The sequence below is a fragment of the Rhyacophila brunnea genome, unplaced genomic scaffold, assembly GCF_057557595.1.
Source record: "Rhyacophila brunnea isolate RB1 unplaced genomic scaffold, BYU_Rbru_1.0 scaffold_1, whole genome shotgun sequence".
Classification (NCBI taxonomy): domain Eukaryota; kingdom Metazoa; phylum Arthropoda; class Insecta; order Trichoptera; family Rhyacophilidae; genus Rhyacophila; species Rhyacophila brunnea.
In genome coordinates, this window is record NW_028232751.1 from 62,452,132 (window position 1) to 62,468,554 (window position 16,423).

The following is a 16,423-nucleotide window of genomic DNA, read 5'->3' on the forward strand; positions in this document are numbered from 1 at the left end:
GATTACTGAGAGTTTCGTACCATTACGTCATAGGATTCGGGTATAGCATTCCAGGATTCGCCTTCCGACATCTTCTATTTCTGTGGATATTGTATGATATTACTGATTACATGATCTTAAATAATACATCATTATAAGCACAAAGCAGTGGACGTCCCACGGCAAAACAATAATACCATTTATACGGCCTTGTTCGTAAAAAATGTTTTTTCGTCTGCAGCGCTAAAAAACGTTACCTGCTTAAATTTTTAATAATAATGCTTATCAGATGTCTCAAACTGTTATTGTATTTGTCCACATAAAGTACTTAGTATCTATATAAGGCATTTACAAAAAAATCGCACACTTCAATATATTCGAAAAATTATCGAGCGTTCCGGTTCATAAACTTTTCTATTTCAAGCGCTAACAATCTACAACCCATGAGGCCCACTCATGACCTGTTGTAGTGTTGAAAAAAAAGTGTCTCTAAAATTGCATAAACAAACACGTAACAACAATCGAAACAGCAACAGAGATTTAACAGTCATAGTTAATATTATATTGACTCCAAGACAAAATCCAAAATTCTGACAATAATTATTCTAGCAGAATGTGCAGAAAATGCAGCTTTGTGCACAGGGTTGTTTTTTAAGTCTAATAAATTATCTTCCGCCATTAATGTCAGGTGTGTACCGCCGTATCTTACGAAATTATTGATGACCCACTTGTACATATTTTGATAATCAAATGACGGAAAATACTGTAGAAAGGTTTTTTACTGTCTCATGTACTTCTGACAAAATTTTCGCGACACACATGAAACCACACAGTTTGGCAGGTCCTAAGAGCACCAGCCACCGGTCATTTATGCATTTTCCCCATCTACGTCAATGCACGGACGGACAAATTATTAATCGTTTCAATCAGTAGTTCGGTTGATACATATCTAATACTATTATGAAACCTACATATATTTCCAAAAACCGATAAGTCTACATTTATGGTCAAAATGTAATAAATACGAGTATACGAAAAAACAGCTATAAATTATAGATAACGTTAATTAAAATGGAAAATAACACCTCATATATTATGTTTGTTGTTCTTTGAATAATAAAATTTGCATAGTGTTACCTACTAACACTCCGTAGAACTGATTCAACTATTGAAAAATTGAATGGTGCAAAATGTTACAATGATTGACGTTTTTATTTTTGTTAAAAATGATGTTATTCTCGATTGCGACAATGACCTGTTACTGAGGTAGACGTATCAAATCGTATATCAGAGCTTCTCAACATGAGGGGTGCGGGATATAATAAATACTCCCATCGTCGACTTACTTTACCGAGACACTTTCCCATACAAAATATCAATATTAACTACAGTTACAGAAAAACGTTAGCAGAATACGTCAAAGACATTACCGAAAATGTGCAATAAACATCTTTATTTTAATGTGTGTAGGTACATACATCTAATGCATGCAAACATGCAAATAATGTCAAGTAAATCAGTAAAATGTGTCAATTGTTACGACAAAAATCTATTACGATAAAAAACAACCGTGAAAGTCTCAAACATTAGATGAACTGTTTACGAAGGTCATTTTATTCTGCAGATACAAGTCAATGGCTTAAATTTTACTTTTTATAAATCTGGTCCGCGCATCACACTTGAGGAGCACTTTATATTCTATATTATTAATTATTATACTTATTGAGGCTGACCTCAAAGTACGAAACATATTCAATTTTATTTCAATTCAGTGAAGTTATGCGCATCCGTTATCCGTAGATAACAATATTAGATAATTATTTACATGAGCAACTTTGCTAATAAGTCCCAAGAAGTTTACAGCATGAAATGAAAAATTAAAATTTAATGAGATAAGTTAGCTATCCATGTATACGTCATATAAAAAGGTATAGTACAAATGATGAAGGATGATAATATAGTATCGACTTTCGAAATTACAAAACAATATATCAAAACGTCCATTTCACTCTAAAATGCAGAATAAAACTTTCTCTATACAGGCGGATTATAAATATATTAAAGTGAAGTTGAAAAACAATCATTTCGCATTGCCGATCAATTCGTAAAAAAAATCACACTGTCATCGCCCGCATCTGCGAAAAACCGCAAGTTGAAATCAACACTTTGAAAACAATTTTAGATTCACTTGATCATTCAATTTTAAATGTACACACATTGCCAATATAATCTCTGAACAAACCATTACTACGTAAACACACAAAATCGCAAACAGTGTATGTGCATAAGTAACACAACTAAACAGAATAAACGAATAGATTTCGTAAGTAAAAGATTTGTGTTTTTACGGTTATTAAAATGGTTATTGGCCAGTGACTATCAGGCCAATGCTCGAAATAGAAATTTTTACGAACCGAAATATATAAATACATGGTTATACCTATAATTTGATGTGTATTTTATAAAAAAAAGTGTTAGATTTTTTGTTCGTCAAAATAATTTTTCCACAAGACGGAGCGATAATTTTGGGGTGGGGTATGAACCGGAACGGCGCTCCGGTCAATTTCGAGCCCTGTATTAAGCCAGACCTCTTGATACAAATATTAAAATCAATTAATAGGTAGTGAATTTGGCGGACGTATGTCTTCAGAAAGAGGCACCGCCGGTGTTGTGGAATAGTAATCAACTGATGCCCTGCGGCCTAAACAAACGGTCAAATCATCATCAACTGATGCCCCGGGGCCGAAACAAACGGTCAAATCATCATCAACTGATACCCCGGGGCTTAAACAAACGGTCAAATCATTTCAAGTAAACGTATCCTTTCTCAGTTGAAATACCTGTTGAAGATAGAAGGTAATGTGTCATTATGCTGAATCTTTCGAATAATGCATCACCAGACATATATTTTTTGATTGAATTATTATTCACAATATCACTTGATTCAAAAATATTATTATAGATGCCGATTATTACTATGATACTGCTTGAGAGCTACTGGTGTACACATATATTAATTTGATAGATTAACAAAGAGCTATCGACCTCACGTTTCGACACACTTTTGCAAGGCCATAATTCAAATTTCTATTTTTATCATTCACGGTAAGCAGCAACAGGTAACAGACTGCATCGATGAAATACCTCGTATGTACCAAATACTCGAATAATAATAACTATATTAATATTGTCAAAAAATTATTGAGCGCTCCGGTTCGTGAAATTTTCCATTTCGAGTGCTGTGTAGATGTCAATATAATATAGACGCGCACGGTATAATTTTGATTTTGCAAAAAATTTTAAATACTATAATTTCACGCAGAAAAGGCCAAAATACTATAATTTTGAAGAATTCAAGACTTACTTCAGAAATACTTTTACACCTTTATACTATAATCAGCATAGGAAAAAATGACTGCATTGTAGACAAACAGTTTATAAAGATTTCTACAACTTTACTTATTAATTAATTTTAATTTTGTACAAATGTTCACATTAATAAACTCTTTCTTTTTACTCAACGAATGACACAAGATTTCAGAATGTAACATTATATATACTGAATATACATAATTTGAAAACATCTCATGCATATTCACACTAGAAAAGTAGTATGTTTTACCAATTGGTGCGAATCCAGCAGATACAGATTCAAGTCCCGTCGGGTGTCATATTTTTTTTCTACAAAACGATTTTTTCTAGTGTGTAAGTGTGTATATGCATGAGATGTTTTCAAAATGTTCATATGTTGCAATCCGTCGCGGATATAAAACATTGTTGCAACGTTATATTATATGGACGGCCCCTAACAACCTTATTTAAAATTGCAACATGCAAATGCAAACATTTTAAGTCCAACTAATAAAATACCTATGGATTTCATGAAAAACTAAAATAAACTTTAAAAAAATCTTGGTACTAGTCGGTTATCCTGGATACAGTGGCAAACACATTTTGAAAATAGCCAATATACTGGATTATTTGTTAGGATAACCTAACCTAACTTAACTTAACCCAAATTAAGAAATAATCCAGTATATCGGCTATTTTCAAAATGTGTTTGCCGCTGTATCCAGGATAAATGTATAGAACCAAAATATATACTTACCTACCTATTACAAGAAAAACTTTTCTGTATTTTTTTTTTATTGGATGGTTCATAATAATTAGGGATCAAGTACATCAAAATGGATCCTGAGATATTTGGATCTAAAGTTAAAACTCCTTTTGTAAAATTCAAGAATGTTTTCACTGTTATATACTTACTATATTTTGATAGTACCTATATGGATCAATTTAAATATATAGTCGAAACATAAAGTATACACATTCAGGCTTTATTAATATTAGCAAATTAATGTTAGCAAATACCTCTTTATGTTTATTATACTGATGAAGGAACTGTCAAAATCATGTCAAGACTGACATCGGTGTTGCCAAGTCAAAATTGAAAATTTCAGTAGATTTTGGAAAATGTAGTATATTAGATATAATTTAAGACTAATAAGGATAAAAATAACTAATAATTGTAAACAATGATGATATTGATGGGTAAAATGGCGCTCTTGGGTAGAGTTACAATGCTTTCTTCGTCAATTTAGAAGTGTAACACATTAAAAAAGATCGTGCATAAATCATTTCAAGTTTATTATTAAAATAATCATCAGTAAACTTACAATTATGGAGAAACACAAATATCAGTAGATTTCTTGAATTTCGAAAAAAAATCAAAAAATCAGTATATTGGCAAAAAATATCCGTAGATCTACTGAAATTTCAGTAGATATGGCAACACTGACTGACATGATTCACATCCAAATCAATATTTTCGATGTCTTATCAATATACTAGTATTGCCATTATGCGGAAAATTGTACAGCTACGAGTGTGATACACACAATATAGAAATCTGTTTTATCTAGCCACTAAAACAAAATATCGAATTTTATGAAAATTGGACTTGATCCATAATTTATTATTGTGAGCCACCCATTTATCGCTTTCCTGAATAATTTCAAAAGCGTGACTCATAATGTTTTCGAAATACAGTTTTCAATGTTTCTAATTTCGCACAATAATAATATAAGAGATAATTTACAGGCGGCTCTCGCGGTGCAGTGGGTAAAGAGCTGGCCTTACATCGCGGAGTTCTGAGTTTAATCCCGGTCAGGATACAACATTTATGTGTTTTTCTTAAAAGCCTGGGTGTTTGTGATGTTCAAAATTACTAACAACCACCTTGTACCGAAAAGCAAGGACATGGTTATTAATAAATAAAATAAAAAGAATAATACAATGTAGGTATGTCATAAAAATTGTGTATAATAGGTTTTCCAAAACTATGTTCCGCGACAATTTGGTAGAGTTTTATACACTTCTGCAATATTTTCTGAAAACTAGTAAGGACGATTCCAGGGTTCGGAATCCATTTTCCGTGACAGCTAAACCAGTAGGCTTAAGCGCAGTGACTATGAAAATCTTATTGATTTAATTAGTGACTGTGATTGAAGATCAGCCTTTAAATGATTTAGCTATTATTGTTTTCATGGCCCCCACAAGGGGGGCTGATATGGCTTTAGCCTGGGGACACGGGCTCTCGGTGGGCCCGGCGTGGCGGGTTGATCATATAAGTAAGATAAACACACATCACAAATTTGTTTTAATAGTTAAAAAAAGTCGCCTGCGGCGCTATTATACTTCATAACTATTAACATTTGTTAATTTTAAATTATATAATTCAACGATGTAATTTTTGATTATTACGTATTGATACTCGACAACACCATGATGAAAGTAGATGTATTAAAAATAGAAAAAAATAGTTAATAATACACTGAATAAGGGCCCTTAATTTGAGCTGTAACAAAATTTGAAAATTGTTAATGTAATGTGTCACACTGCCTTTAACATTAGAGATAGGTAGAGGGCCCGCCAAATATCCGAGCCTGAGGGCCCGCTTCAGGATGTGGGGGTCATGATTGTTTTACTTCCGTTTTCTACTACCTATTTATCCGAAGCGGGATTTTCTATTTATGCTGCAACGAAGTCAAAGTGCAGGAACAGGCTCGACGCCACAACAGATATTAGAATGCAACTTACCAATATTGTGCCTGATATCAAGAAGATATCCAATTCAAGGACTCAAAATTATCAAAGTCATTACCTAAGTGCTTTATTTATTCATATGTTTATATTATATTATAGTTGTATGCTTAAAAATATGTAATTAGTAAATAAATAATGTGTTTTAATAACATTTTTTTTTTAATTTCAACTAAGTAGTAGGAATCAATCTAAAAAATAAGCTAAGTGTTCCGTTAAAATTTCCGGGTTTGCGAAGTGTTCCATTGCAGAAAAGGTTTGGGAAACCCTGCTACATAATATTATATTATAAAACTAATTCTAAAATTATAAACAGTACAATCTGTGAAAAGTATTGAGAACTTAATTATTATTATTTGTTTACACATTTTTGCGACAGATGGTGTTAGTGTACAATATGTACCCAAGTATGCGAAATGCAGTGCGATGAAAAAATTAATAAACAATTTTTGTCGACTTTCGTAGGAGGTTGGATGCTATTAGGTAAGGAAGGACCACCGCCTTCGCTAATCTGTGGATGTGGTCAGCCTTATAAACAGGCTGACTACATTGTGTACAATGGTGTATATAATAAAACATGAAACTGTAATAGGATAGCGGAAACAATATGTCCGCAGGAATATTACGACAAACCTAATAGCGACGATAACCTCCTTTTGCCACTTTATATTCTTATTTTGATTAATTTGTTAATTAATTCTGAATAAGTCGTTTCTTGTAAACCGTCGTAATCGGGTCAATTACGGATATAGGTAGCAATGAAATGAAATAGATAGGTATCTATAAAAAAAAAATATTTTGACCATGATCCTGACAATGTAGGTACCTAAATGCCTCGCTAATAAGAAATTGAGTAGGTACTTAATACAAAAAAATATATTTCCAAAACATTGATAAGCCATATAAAAAATGTATCTAGGTAGGTAAAGCGTCAGTTACATTGAGTTTCTTTACGAGCTGTTTGTTGGCGAATTTATAATCTGCCTGTAAAGTCGCCCAGTGTAATCATTGAACAAGCTAACAAGCAGGTTGTAAACACTCTACGGAGAAAAGTTGAAAGCCGGTCAACTTTACACGCTACACGCCGGCGTGTAGGCCTACTGCGTCTGCGCAGTAGAGTGCAGCAGCAACCTCTCGGTAAAAATACGAACTGAGTTCTGTCAAAATAGTCGCTGGCTTGTGGCTTCTCAGCGAATGGAAAGTTTTGTGTGTAATCATCAAATCGCAGTAGCTGAATCGCCCGCTTTTAAATTCGCTCAATGTAATTGACGCTTAATACTCGTACTTATGTAGGTACGAAATGAATTAATGTAGGTAGGTAATGATTGCCAATTCGCATGGAAACATATTAAACAAAATGAAATAAGATTTATAATGTTTGATAATTTATATTACTATGACAATACCTATCTACTCGAAAAATAAGTTTCATTTTTTGTTTATTTCAATTTTTTTCTCACTCTATTAAAAATGCATTTTTATGATACGAGGGTGGGTCAATAAGTCCTTAGAAAATCCGACAGGTGGCGCGACTAGTACTGTAAGCGGTTTGTTTTCATGCAGCGGCACTACCGATTCAGTATGCTGCGAAGTTTTAATCAGATTGGTCGGGTTGTTGTTTTTTATTTTCGTACATTTAAAAAAAAAATTTGCTTGTTTACAAAAATGGAGAAAATTGAGTTTAGAGCTGTTATTAAACATTTTAATATAAAAGGGTTAACAGCAAAGGAAATAAAAAATGAGTTGGATTTAGTTCACGGCATATCTTCTCCTTCACTTGCAACTATTTATAACTGGTTAAATGAATTTAAACGTGGTCGTACATCAACAAAGGATGAACCACGCTCAGGACGTCCTGTAGAGGTGACTACACCAGAAATGATCAATAAAATCCACGATATGGTGTTAAGTGACCGAAGATTAAAGTTGAGTGAGATAATTGAGGTTACAGGGATCTCAAAAGGTAGCGTCATTTCTATTTTACATGACAAATTGGGCATGAAAAAAGTTTCTGCAAGATGGGTGCCGCGTTTGCTCACAGTCGACAATAAACGCAATAGGGTGGTGGCCTCTAAAGCCCTGTTGTCGCTCATGCAACGCAATCCGGATGAATTTTTTCGTCGCTTTGTGACTGTAGATGAAACATGGATACACCACTATACTCCCGAGACGAAAGAACAGTCAAAGCAGTGGATTGCGAAAGGCGAACCATGTCCAAAGAAGGCGAAAACCGTAAAATCAGCTGGTAAGGTTATGGCTACTGTATTTTGGGATGCACGTGGAATTATTTTCGTTGACTATTTGAAAAAAGGAAAAACAATAACAGGGGATTATTATGCATCTTTATTGGACCAGCTAAAAAACGAAATTGAAGAAAAACGGCCTCATTTAAACAGGAAAAAAATCCTCTTTCATCAGGACAATGCCCGTGTTCACACATGTTTACGATCAATGGCTAAAATTGAAGAATTGAAGTTCGAATTGGTCGACCACCCACCGTATTCGCCAGATTTAGCCCCCAGTGACTTTTTCCTTTTCCCAAACTTAAAAAAATGGCTAAGTGGACAACGTTTTTTTTCAAATGAAAAAGTCATCGATCGGACAAATGCTTATTTTGAGGACCTTCCGAAAACTTATTTTTCTGACGGTTTAAAAAAATTGAGAAACGTCTAACCAAGTATATTGAGCTCCAAGGAGATTATGTTGAGAAATAAAAAAAAAATACAAAAATAAAAACTGTTTTAATGCTTTTTTCTAAGGAATTATTGACCCACCCTCGTAGGTAACGTAACGAGGAGTTTATGCCGCTTGGGCATTAGACTACTAAAGTACCTACTCCTGCTCTAGGCTCTAATACTTATATATTTTTACATACATATTATCCAAATATTATTTACTTTCTTATTACCACATAAATGACGTCATAATAATATATTATGAATAGGTACAAGTGAATATAATTTTGATTTAGGTAATGCCACGATAAAATCGTTACTATTTTATCAGAGTAACAATAACATTTATTTTTCACATCATCGCGACGAGACGCTAGCCGAGCTGTCTCCAAGGTTCTTCTCCGAACACGCCCGATAGTAGTTGGATGAGTGCCGCTTGGAACCTTATTTAAACAATTTATATTTTTAACCGTAATATTTAATATAAGTGAATACTAGACTAAACAAAAAAATGAAAAGATATTCTGCTATTTATAAAATATCTAAAATTGTGTATGGTTTAATGCTTTAATGCAGCGATACTCAACCTGCGGCCCTTTAAGCTTTTATGTGCGGCCCGAAACACATTTATTATCAGAAATTTCGTATATCTTGAGATTTTTTTTTTTTTTAGAATTATTAATAACCATATCCTTGCTTTTTCGTACAAGGTGGTTGTTAGTAATTTTGAACAATCACAAACACCCAGGCTTTGAGAAAAACACATAAATGTTTTTGTCATGACCGGGAATCGAACCCAGGAACTCTCGGGTGGAAGGCGAGCGCCTTACCCACTGCACCACGAGAGCCGCAATATTTTGAGATTCGTTTCGACTTTGATGCACATATAGTGACACCCGAAGAGGATTGTCATTATGGTCCACGTCAGATCTGGTATAAGAGTGTTGCTATTGCACACGATTAATTTAAAAAACACGCATAATTTTTAAAATCTCAAAAATGTTTTGTAAAGAAGGGGGGGGGGGGGGTTCATGATTTTTTTTCGTCACACCAGTAGTGATGTGGCCGTGTTACTTTACAAATATATGTATTTGGCCCGAAGAAAGAAGAGGTTAAGTATCATTGCTTTAACTATTATCGAATATAAGTTGGATTTAGGGTTTAATTGAATTTTTAAAAGTAAAAAACACTATCGAATATGCCCGTACATAGTTCACATTAACTTCCTTTATACTAGGTAATCAGGCAAAGAAAAAAAAAATCAGTGTAGTAAAAAGTGAAAAAATATGTAAAGTTATAAAACGTACCTACCAATACTCTACTACAAAAGTGGATCGCGACACCGACCAGTGCCGTAGGTCACACATACCAGCTATTTCAATCGAAATATTGCCACGAGTTACAACAGTAAACTCCCGTAATAATATTATGACTTTCCAAATTTAACCATGTCATCAAAACTCCAATAAATAAGTATATTTTTTTCATTTCCAACACCAACTCGACATACCAGTACACCAGGGAACTCAGAAATAATGGGAACTGAAATACCTATCGGGTGTGGAGTAACAGGCAACCAATCTCGAGTGTGGAAAAATATGGGATACACTTAAACACGTGTAAAAATACATTTCTCTTTCGTTCTGACAACAGCTCTCGGTGTATGCACTGACGCTCATTCAATATTGGTGTATTTGAAGGTTGCAACACACACTATTGCACTTCTATAATGTGTGTTTCATTTTCGCAGGATACTCACATATTCAAAACCCTGCGTCAAAATGCAGTGTATTGGGGTATTTTTTTCGATCATATCCGATCCTAATAAGATCATAATATGGGCCTACACATAGTGTAGCATATTTTGTTTTTACAAGAAATGGATGTCGGCCAGATCTCAGCCTATTGGGTCCATACTCTGACTCATACACAAATTGAAAAACAATATGTGTATTTGCCAGACCCAGGATTCGAATCTGGGGCCCACGATATAGGCCGACAAAGTCGTACACATAAGCAGTGACGTCTCGTAGATGTAAGCAGGTCATGCGTTGCACAGAGGCGGCGTATTATAAACGGCGGCGAATGAAAAAGCGAATACAAATATCACTATCATCAACGAAGCAGACGATGCAGTCGCTTTGTATCGACATATTAGTTTAAAAATAAATTGTAACATACAAAGTCATAACTATTGCTGTACTGAAATACCCATTTCAATGCATATTATAATATAGGTTTATCGCACAAGCAAAATTTTCAGAAGGTGGCTCCGCGCTAGCGCCACAGACCTTCAAAGACCTTCACATACCTAAAACCACCACTGTTTGAGCATCGATTTCATGGAAATGCTCTTATTCTCAGTATTTATCTCAATATTTGTATTATAATATTATATTTGTATATATTATATTATAAGTATAATAATAATAAAATTGGCAGATAATTTGTAACTAAAAATGAAAATGAGTGGCATTCTAAGCTTGCTTAGGGGCGGCACTTTTCTAGGGACGCCACTGCACGCAAGTAATACGATTTCTAACCCAACTAGACATAAGATGTTCAACGGCTAAATTTTGTACAATTCCGTTTGACAATAATTTTGACATATTTTGGACTATTTCATTTTAAATGGATTAATTTGTTTTGATCAGAGTGTATTTTTGGTGTGTGACAAAGTTGCGCGCACCGATGTAATGCCCGGTCCACACCGAAAACAAGTCGCGCGACAACTCGTTAAATTTTACGATAAGCATGATAATTATCGTAAAATTTCTTAAGCAATTATGATAATTATCGTACAATTTAACGAGTTGTCGCGCGACTTGTTGCCGGTGTGGCCGCACTTTAATGCATTTGTCGTGTGACGGAAGTTGCAACACAATTATTTATTATTATGATTAGTCATTCTTTTAACTATTATAACATTCTACACTGTTAATTTATATTGACAAAACTTTATTTATATTGTAGTGTATATTTATTTTTTATTGTAAAGATTGTGCATCAAGATTTGAGGCTATATTTATGTAGGTATTGTTTATGAGTAAAATTATATATCAATAAATAAATAAATTTTGTGAATGTTAAGTTGGTAAATAATTCAAAAAAACATATCAATATTTGATTTTTTATTAATTCATCATGGGCACTTCTGAATCGAGTATAACCGTTGTATGGCAAAGACGAGTTTTGGTCCAATAATTTAATTATTATTTGTTTTGTTACGCCAAAGAAGTATACCTAACTCCTAACGCGCGTACATAAGTACACACACCGATTTTTATTTTTTGTCATAACATTAAGTACCTACCTATATAGTAATTTAATAATTAATTATAATATTACATACGACTAAATGTATTTAACGGCCTGCCCTAGAACGACAAATCGGATGAGTTTATTGATACATTGGCTCATTGAACAATTAGCGATTGGCTTTCAGTTATTGACATATTAGCGTTTCTCACTAGTCATTACTGTAGCAAACAGTTAACCGCTTTGCATTCAAAGTTTAAGTCGGGTCTCACATCCAAATTCGTCTCAACTGCAATACGTCGTATTTGTCGATGTGATTATGTTGGCATTCATAAAACACAATATGTAACTAAATGCCGTACACTGCATGATTGCAATCCATAACAACAAACCTAACCTAACCTAACCTAATGAAGGCCTCCGACTTCCTGACTAGCTCAGGCACTTGGAAGTGGAGGTTCATTAATGTGGAGGAACAGGCAGGAACCTCATGGACGTGGAGTAACCAAGAAGTCACGGGGCACAAAGTCAATTAAACACCAGATGAAATCTTCAGAACTCGTATTTTATTGTTATTAGAATATGTTTGGCCTTATGGCATTCCTTCATCAAGGATTATAGTCCAAAGGTATCATTCACATTGGTATCGAAAGTCCCAAAGGTTATAATAATTAAAAGAAACTCGATTTATTGTTATTATCCATACATTATTAATTAAAAATTAATCCGAGTATTATTAATTAATTATTTTAAAATTAACTTGGTTATTATTAACTAATTATTTATAATTAAACTGTTTATTATTATTTGATTATGTAGACGAGATCGCGCGAGTCCCGTGACAAGTGTCGCAGAGGCGACCCCCTGAATCCACAAGAAGACTGATATCGGATTGCTTGCTTGGGGTAATGGCAATGTTTAACTGGGGCGCCGACTCAATGGGAGTCATCCCCGTTATCTCTAGTTACTGTCGTTGTGATTGCCTTAGGGTATTTTTGTACCTCTTCTGAGTTCGTTGGGCCTCGGTGGCTTCGCGACCGGACCGAGGCCCAATTTGTGGTCTCGATTGAGTTTATCTCTGGTGAATTAAAAAGCTAGCACATTCTTCTTTCGGCCGTCCGTCGATTGCCGATTGTCCGCTCTTCTTTTTCCTTCCTTGCATCATTGTTAGGCTGCCGTTCGGTTCATCAGTTTTTCAGGAGGGAGGTCTGTCTGTCGTTATTTCGTTTTGTTAGTAAGTAGGTTTATCGGTGTTTGTTCTTCTTCTTTGATTTTCTCTTCTTTTGATTTGGCGTATCGTCTGAGTTTGCAGGGTCTGGGTTGCTGATGGTTGAATCATGTTGTGATCCAAGGTTTTTTAGCGAGAGGGCTGTGTGTTCAGCTTCGTCGAGCTTATACATTATCTCGTTGTAGTCTGTAGGGATGTTGGTCTTCTGAGTTTCTTCAGCGTGCTGATCTGGAGGGTTGGTGATTATGTATGAGCTGTAGCGGTTAGTTGCTGCTTTCTTGTATTGTCTTAAGAAGAAATAATTTCTCTCGCTTTCGATGGTTGGGTGGTCTATTTCGTCTATTTCTGCTATAGTTTTTTCAGTGTATGTGATGATTTTCGTTAATTCGGTAGTGGAGATATCTATTTTGTGTTGTGTCAGGGCTTCGGTGTTTGTGCGGATTGTGCGTTCGAATTCGTTTAGGTATTCAGAGTTCATATATTCTAGGGCATATTCGGCTGATGATGCCTCGTAGTATTCCTCCCAGTCTTTGTCATAATCGAAATCAGGATCGACTTTTAGGTCTTCCAGGGTCTCACTGGATTCTGAGTCTGGGGTATGCGGTATTTCTATTTCAGGCGTCCAATCTCTTTTTGGGTTGGTGGTTTCGGCAGTCGGCAGAGTGGCTTTGCCGATGTTTTGGTCAGTGAGCTGTCCTGTCGTGTCCGTTTTTTGGTCGTCGGTCTGGTTTTTGTAATTCATCTCGTTGGAGTCGGTCTCATTGCGTTCCGTTTCTGGTGTCTCGCATGTTTCATTTACCGGTGCGGGTGTGTCCTGGAGGTTTTCTAGTTGTTTAAGTAGTTTCCGGATTACGTCCGTGCTGGTTTCAATATCCTGGCTCTCGGTTACTTCAGTTATTGGAGCAACGTGAGTTTCCGTTTCCGGTGTCTCTGCTATGTTAGTTTGGGTTTCCGAGTTTTTGGTGGCGGTTTCTCGTAGAGTGTTCCGCTCGTAGATCTCTTCGGTTTTTTGTATAGTCTGTTTGGCTTTGGCAAGTAGTTCGTCGAGGGAGATTTTCATCTTCTTGTTGGCCAGATCAGCGGCGATGGTCGACTGATGTTGAGTCTGGTTGATATCCTCTGATGGTTTTAGTATGTCTGGCTTACTTGGAGTCTGTGTGGTTTGATTCCAAGTGATTTTATTTGGTCTGGGCTGAGATTTGGCAGTGTGGGCTGCTTGGAATTTCTTGGTTTGGTGGGTCGGTAGGGCTGGGCAGTCACGTGTCAGGTGTTTGTAGTTCTGACTGCGCGTGCATTGTCTGTCCGGGTAATTGCGTCGGGGTGTTTCAATTGTCACCCTTGTCTGTAGCACACGTCGGGTTGTAAATATTTTCAGCCCTTTGTCGGTAGATAAAAGCTTGACGAGGACGAGCGGCATTGGATAATTGCTCGTCCCTTGAGTCATGCGTGTCGATGTGATTATCGGCAGTCCTTGTTTGAGGAGGTCATCTGTGATGTCATCCGTTCTGACATGTGGCGGGATACCTCTGACGACGACCTTTAGAATTTTGTCTTCCATAGGTGTCGGAGCTGATGATTTGCGGAGGGCTGGGATCTTGTAGGCTTCCTTCTTGGCGGGCGGCAGCGAGGGTGCCTTCTTTGGTTTAAAGTCAGCATTCCTCTCCGCCGACCGGTGAGATTGGGTCTGTGTGTCCTTGCAAGGGAATTTTGGCGCTTTTGAATTGAGGGCCATTTCCCTGAGGGCTTTTAGGTCCTCATCATCGTCGTTCGTTTTGTGGTCGTCCGCTTGGGCGGGAGCGGAGGCTTGGGCTTTCGAGATTGCCAGCGCATGCTCTTGAAACGCAGCCAGCAACAAGATATGAAGCGGTAGGTATTCATGAAGCAGTGGCGCTTTTATGCTGGACAGCTTGCGCAGCTCCGCCTTGATGTCGGTATTGGTTTGATCCATGGTAGGTATGTGAGAGATAGCTCGCTGCTGGTGTTTGGTCTTGGTAGGTAGGTGCTTCACTGGTAGTGATGGTCTTTTTGTAGAGTCGCTGTGTGAGCGGCGTATCGGGCTGATTTTTTCTTTTTTGTTGGTAGCGCTGCTTGCAGAATGGTGCGATCGCAGCTTGATCGAGGCGAATATCGGTCGAGTCGGAATAAGTAGGTAGTTCACACGGAGCGGTCAGGAGCGCTTGACGTGCGACTGGTCGCGGCGAGTGCCAGTCAGCGAGTGTTATCGGATTTTAGAATCTTGCGTTTTTATTCAGTTAGGGGTGGTCGCATTTCTTTTTCCGACGCTCGACCTTTTCTACCCTTATAGCTACTCACACCGATACCGCCATATGCTACACGTTTATATCCGGTTGACGGATGTCAGTTTATCAACCAAACATATAGTGATATCGATGTACATGATTAATATTAATATTATCTTAATTACATTAATTACCATATACCATTAACGCCCGTCCATACGTCACGCTTTACTATTTAACTAACCCATTGCATATTATATTAAATTTACCTATTATATTACAATTTATATTACAAATCACATTACAAACCAAACCGTATTTTACATTTAATCTATCTTAATTAACCCTTTATCTAAACATGTATTTAATCAAAATTTAACCCTATTACCTATATGTACATGGTCTGAGACCGACTTATCTCCTCCACAGCTCACCTTGAGGAGTACTACTATTCGACAAGGCAAACTGTGGGACTCATTTGCATATTTCGGTCATGTTTGGCTTTATCGAGGGGCGTCTATCGTATAAACAGTGGTCGATTTGGCTATGGAGGTCAGACCAAAATGGTTGTGTCTCCAACTAATCTACCAGGGGGGCACCTACTCAAGGCCTGCGAATTCTGTTCGCGTCACTAGCAAATATTCCCGTATATCGGCTATTTTCAAAACTTGTTTGCCGCTGGCTTCCTGTAAAACGACAAGAACCAATAACTGTTACTGAAGAAACTAGACGATTAAAAAAAAATCGGTGTGTGTACTTATGTACGTGCGTTAGAAGTTATACTTCTTAGGCATAACAAAACAAAATAAGCCATTACCTGAGTCTATTACAGTGGATTAGGTTGATGAAAACGTACGCGATTCTTCTATGTCTCATATAGCACATGATAATTTTAATTTAATTATTGTATTGGACCAAAACTCATCGTTGCCATACAGCAG

At 36.2% G+C, this 16,423-nt stretch overlaps 1 protein-coding gene across 5 annotated transcripts in view; it reads right to left on the reverse strand.

Moving 5' to 3' along the window:
- LOC147080047 (peptide transporter family 1) overlaps positions 1 to 16,423 on the reverse strand; it is a 72,807-nt gene that overhangs the window by 36,215 nt on the left and 20,169 nt on the right. Inside the window, exon 1 of one of the 5 annotated variants that reach the window (XM_085947833.1) lies at positions 4,351 to 4,407. The exons of the other annotated variants lie outside the window; for them this stretch is intronic. The gene's annotated coding sequence lies outside the window, so the exon portion shown is untranslated. Of the gene's footprint in view, positions 1 to 4,350; positions 4,408 to 16,423 lie in introns of those variants that run through there. 5 annotated transcript variants of the gene reach the window in all.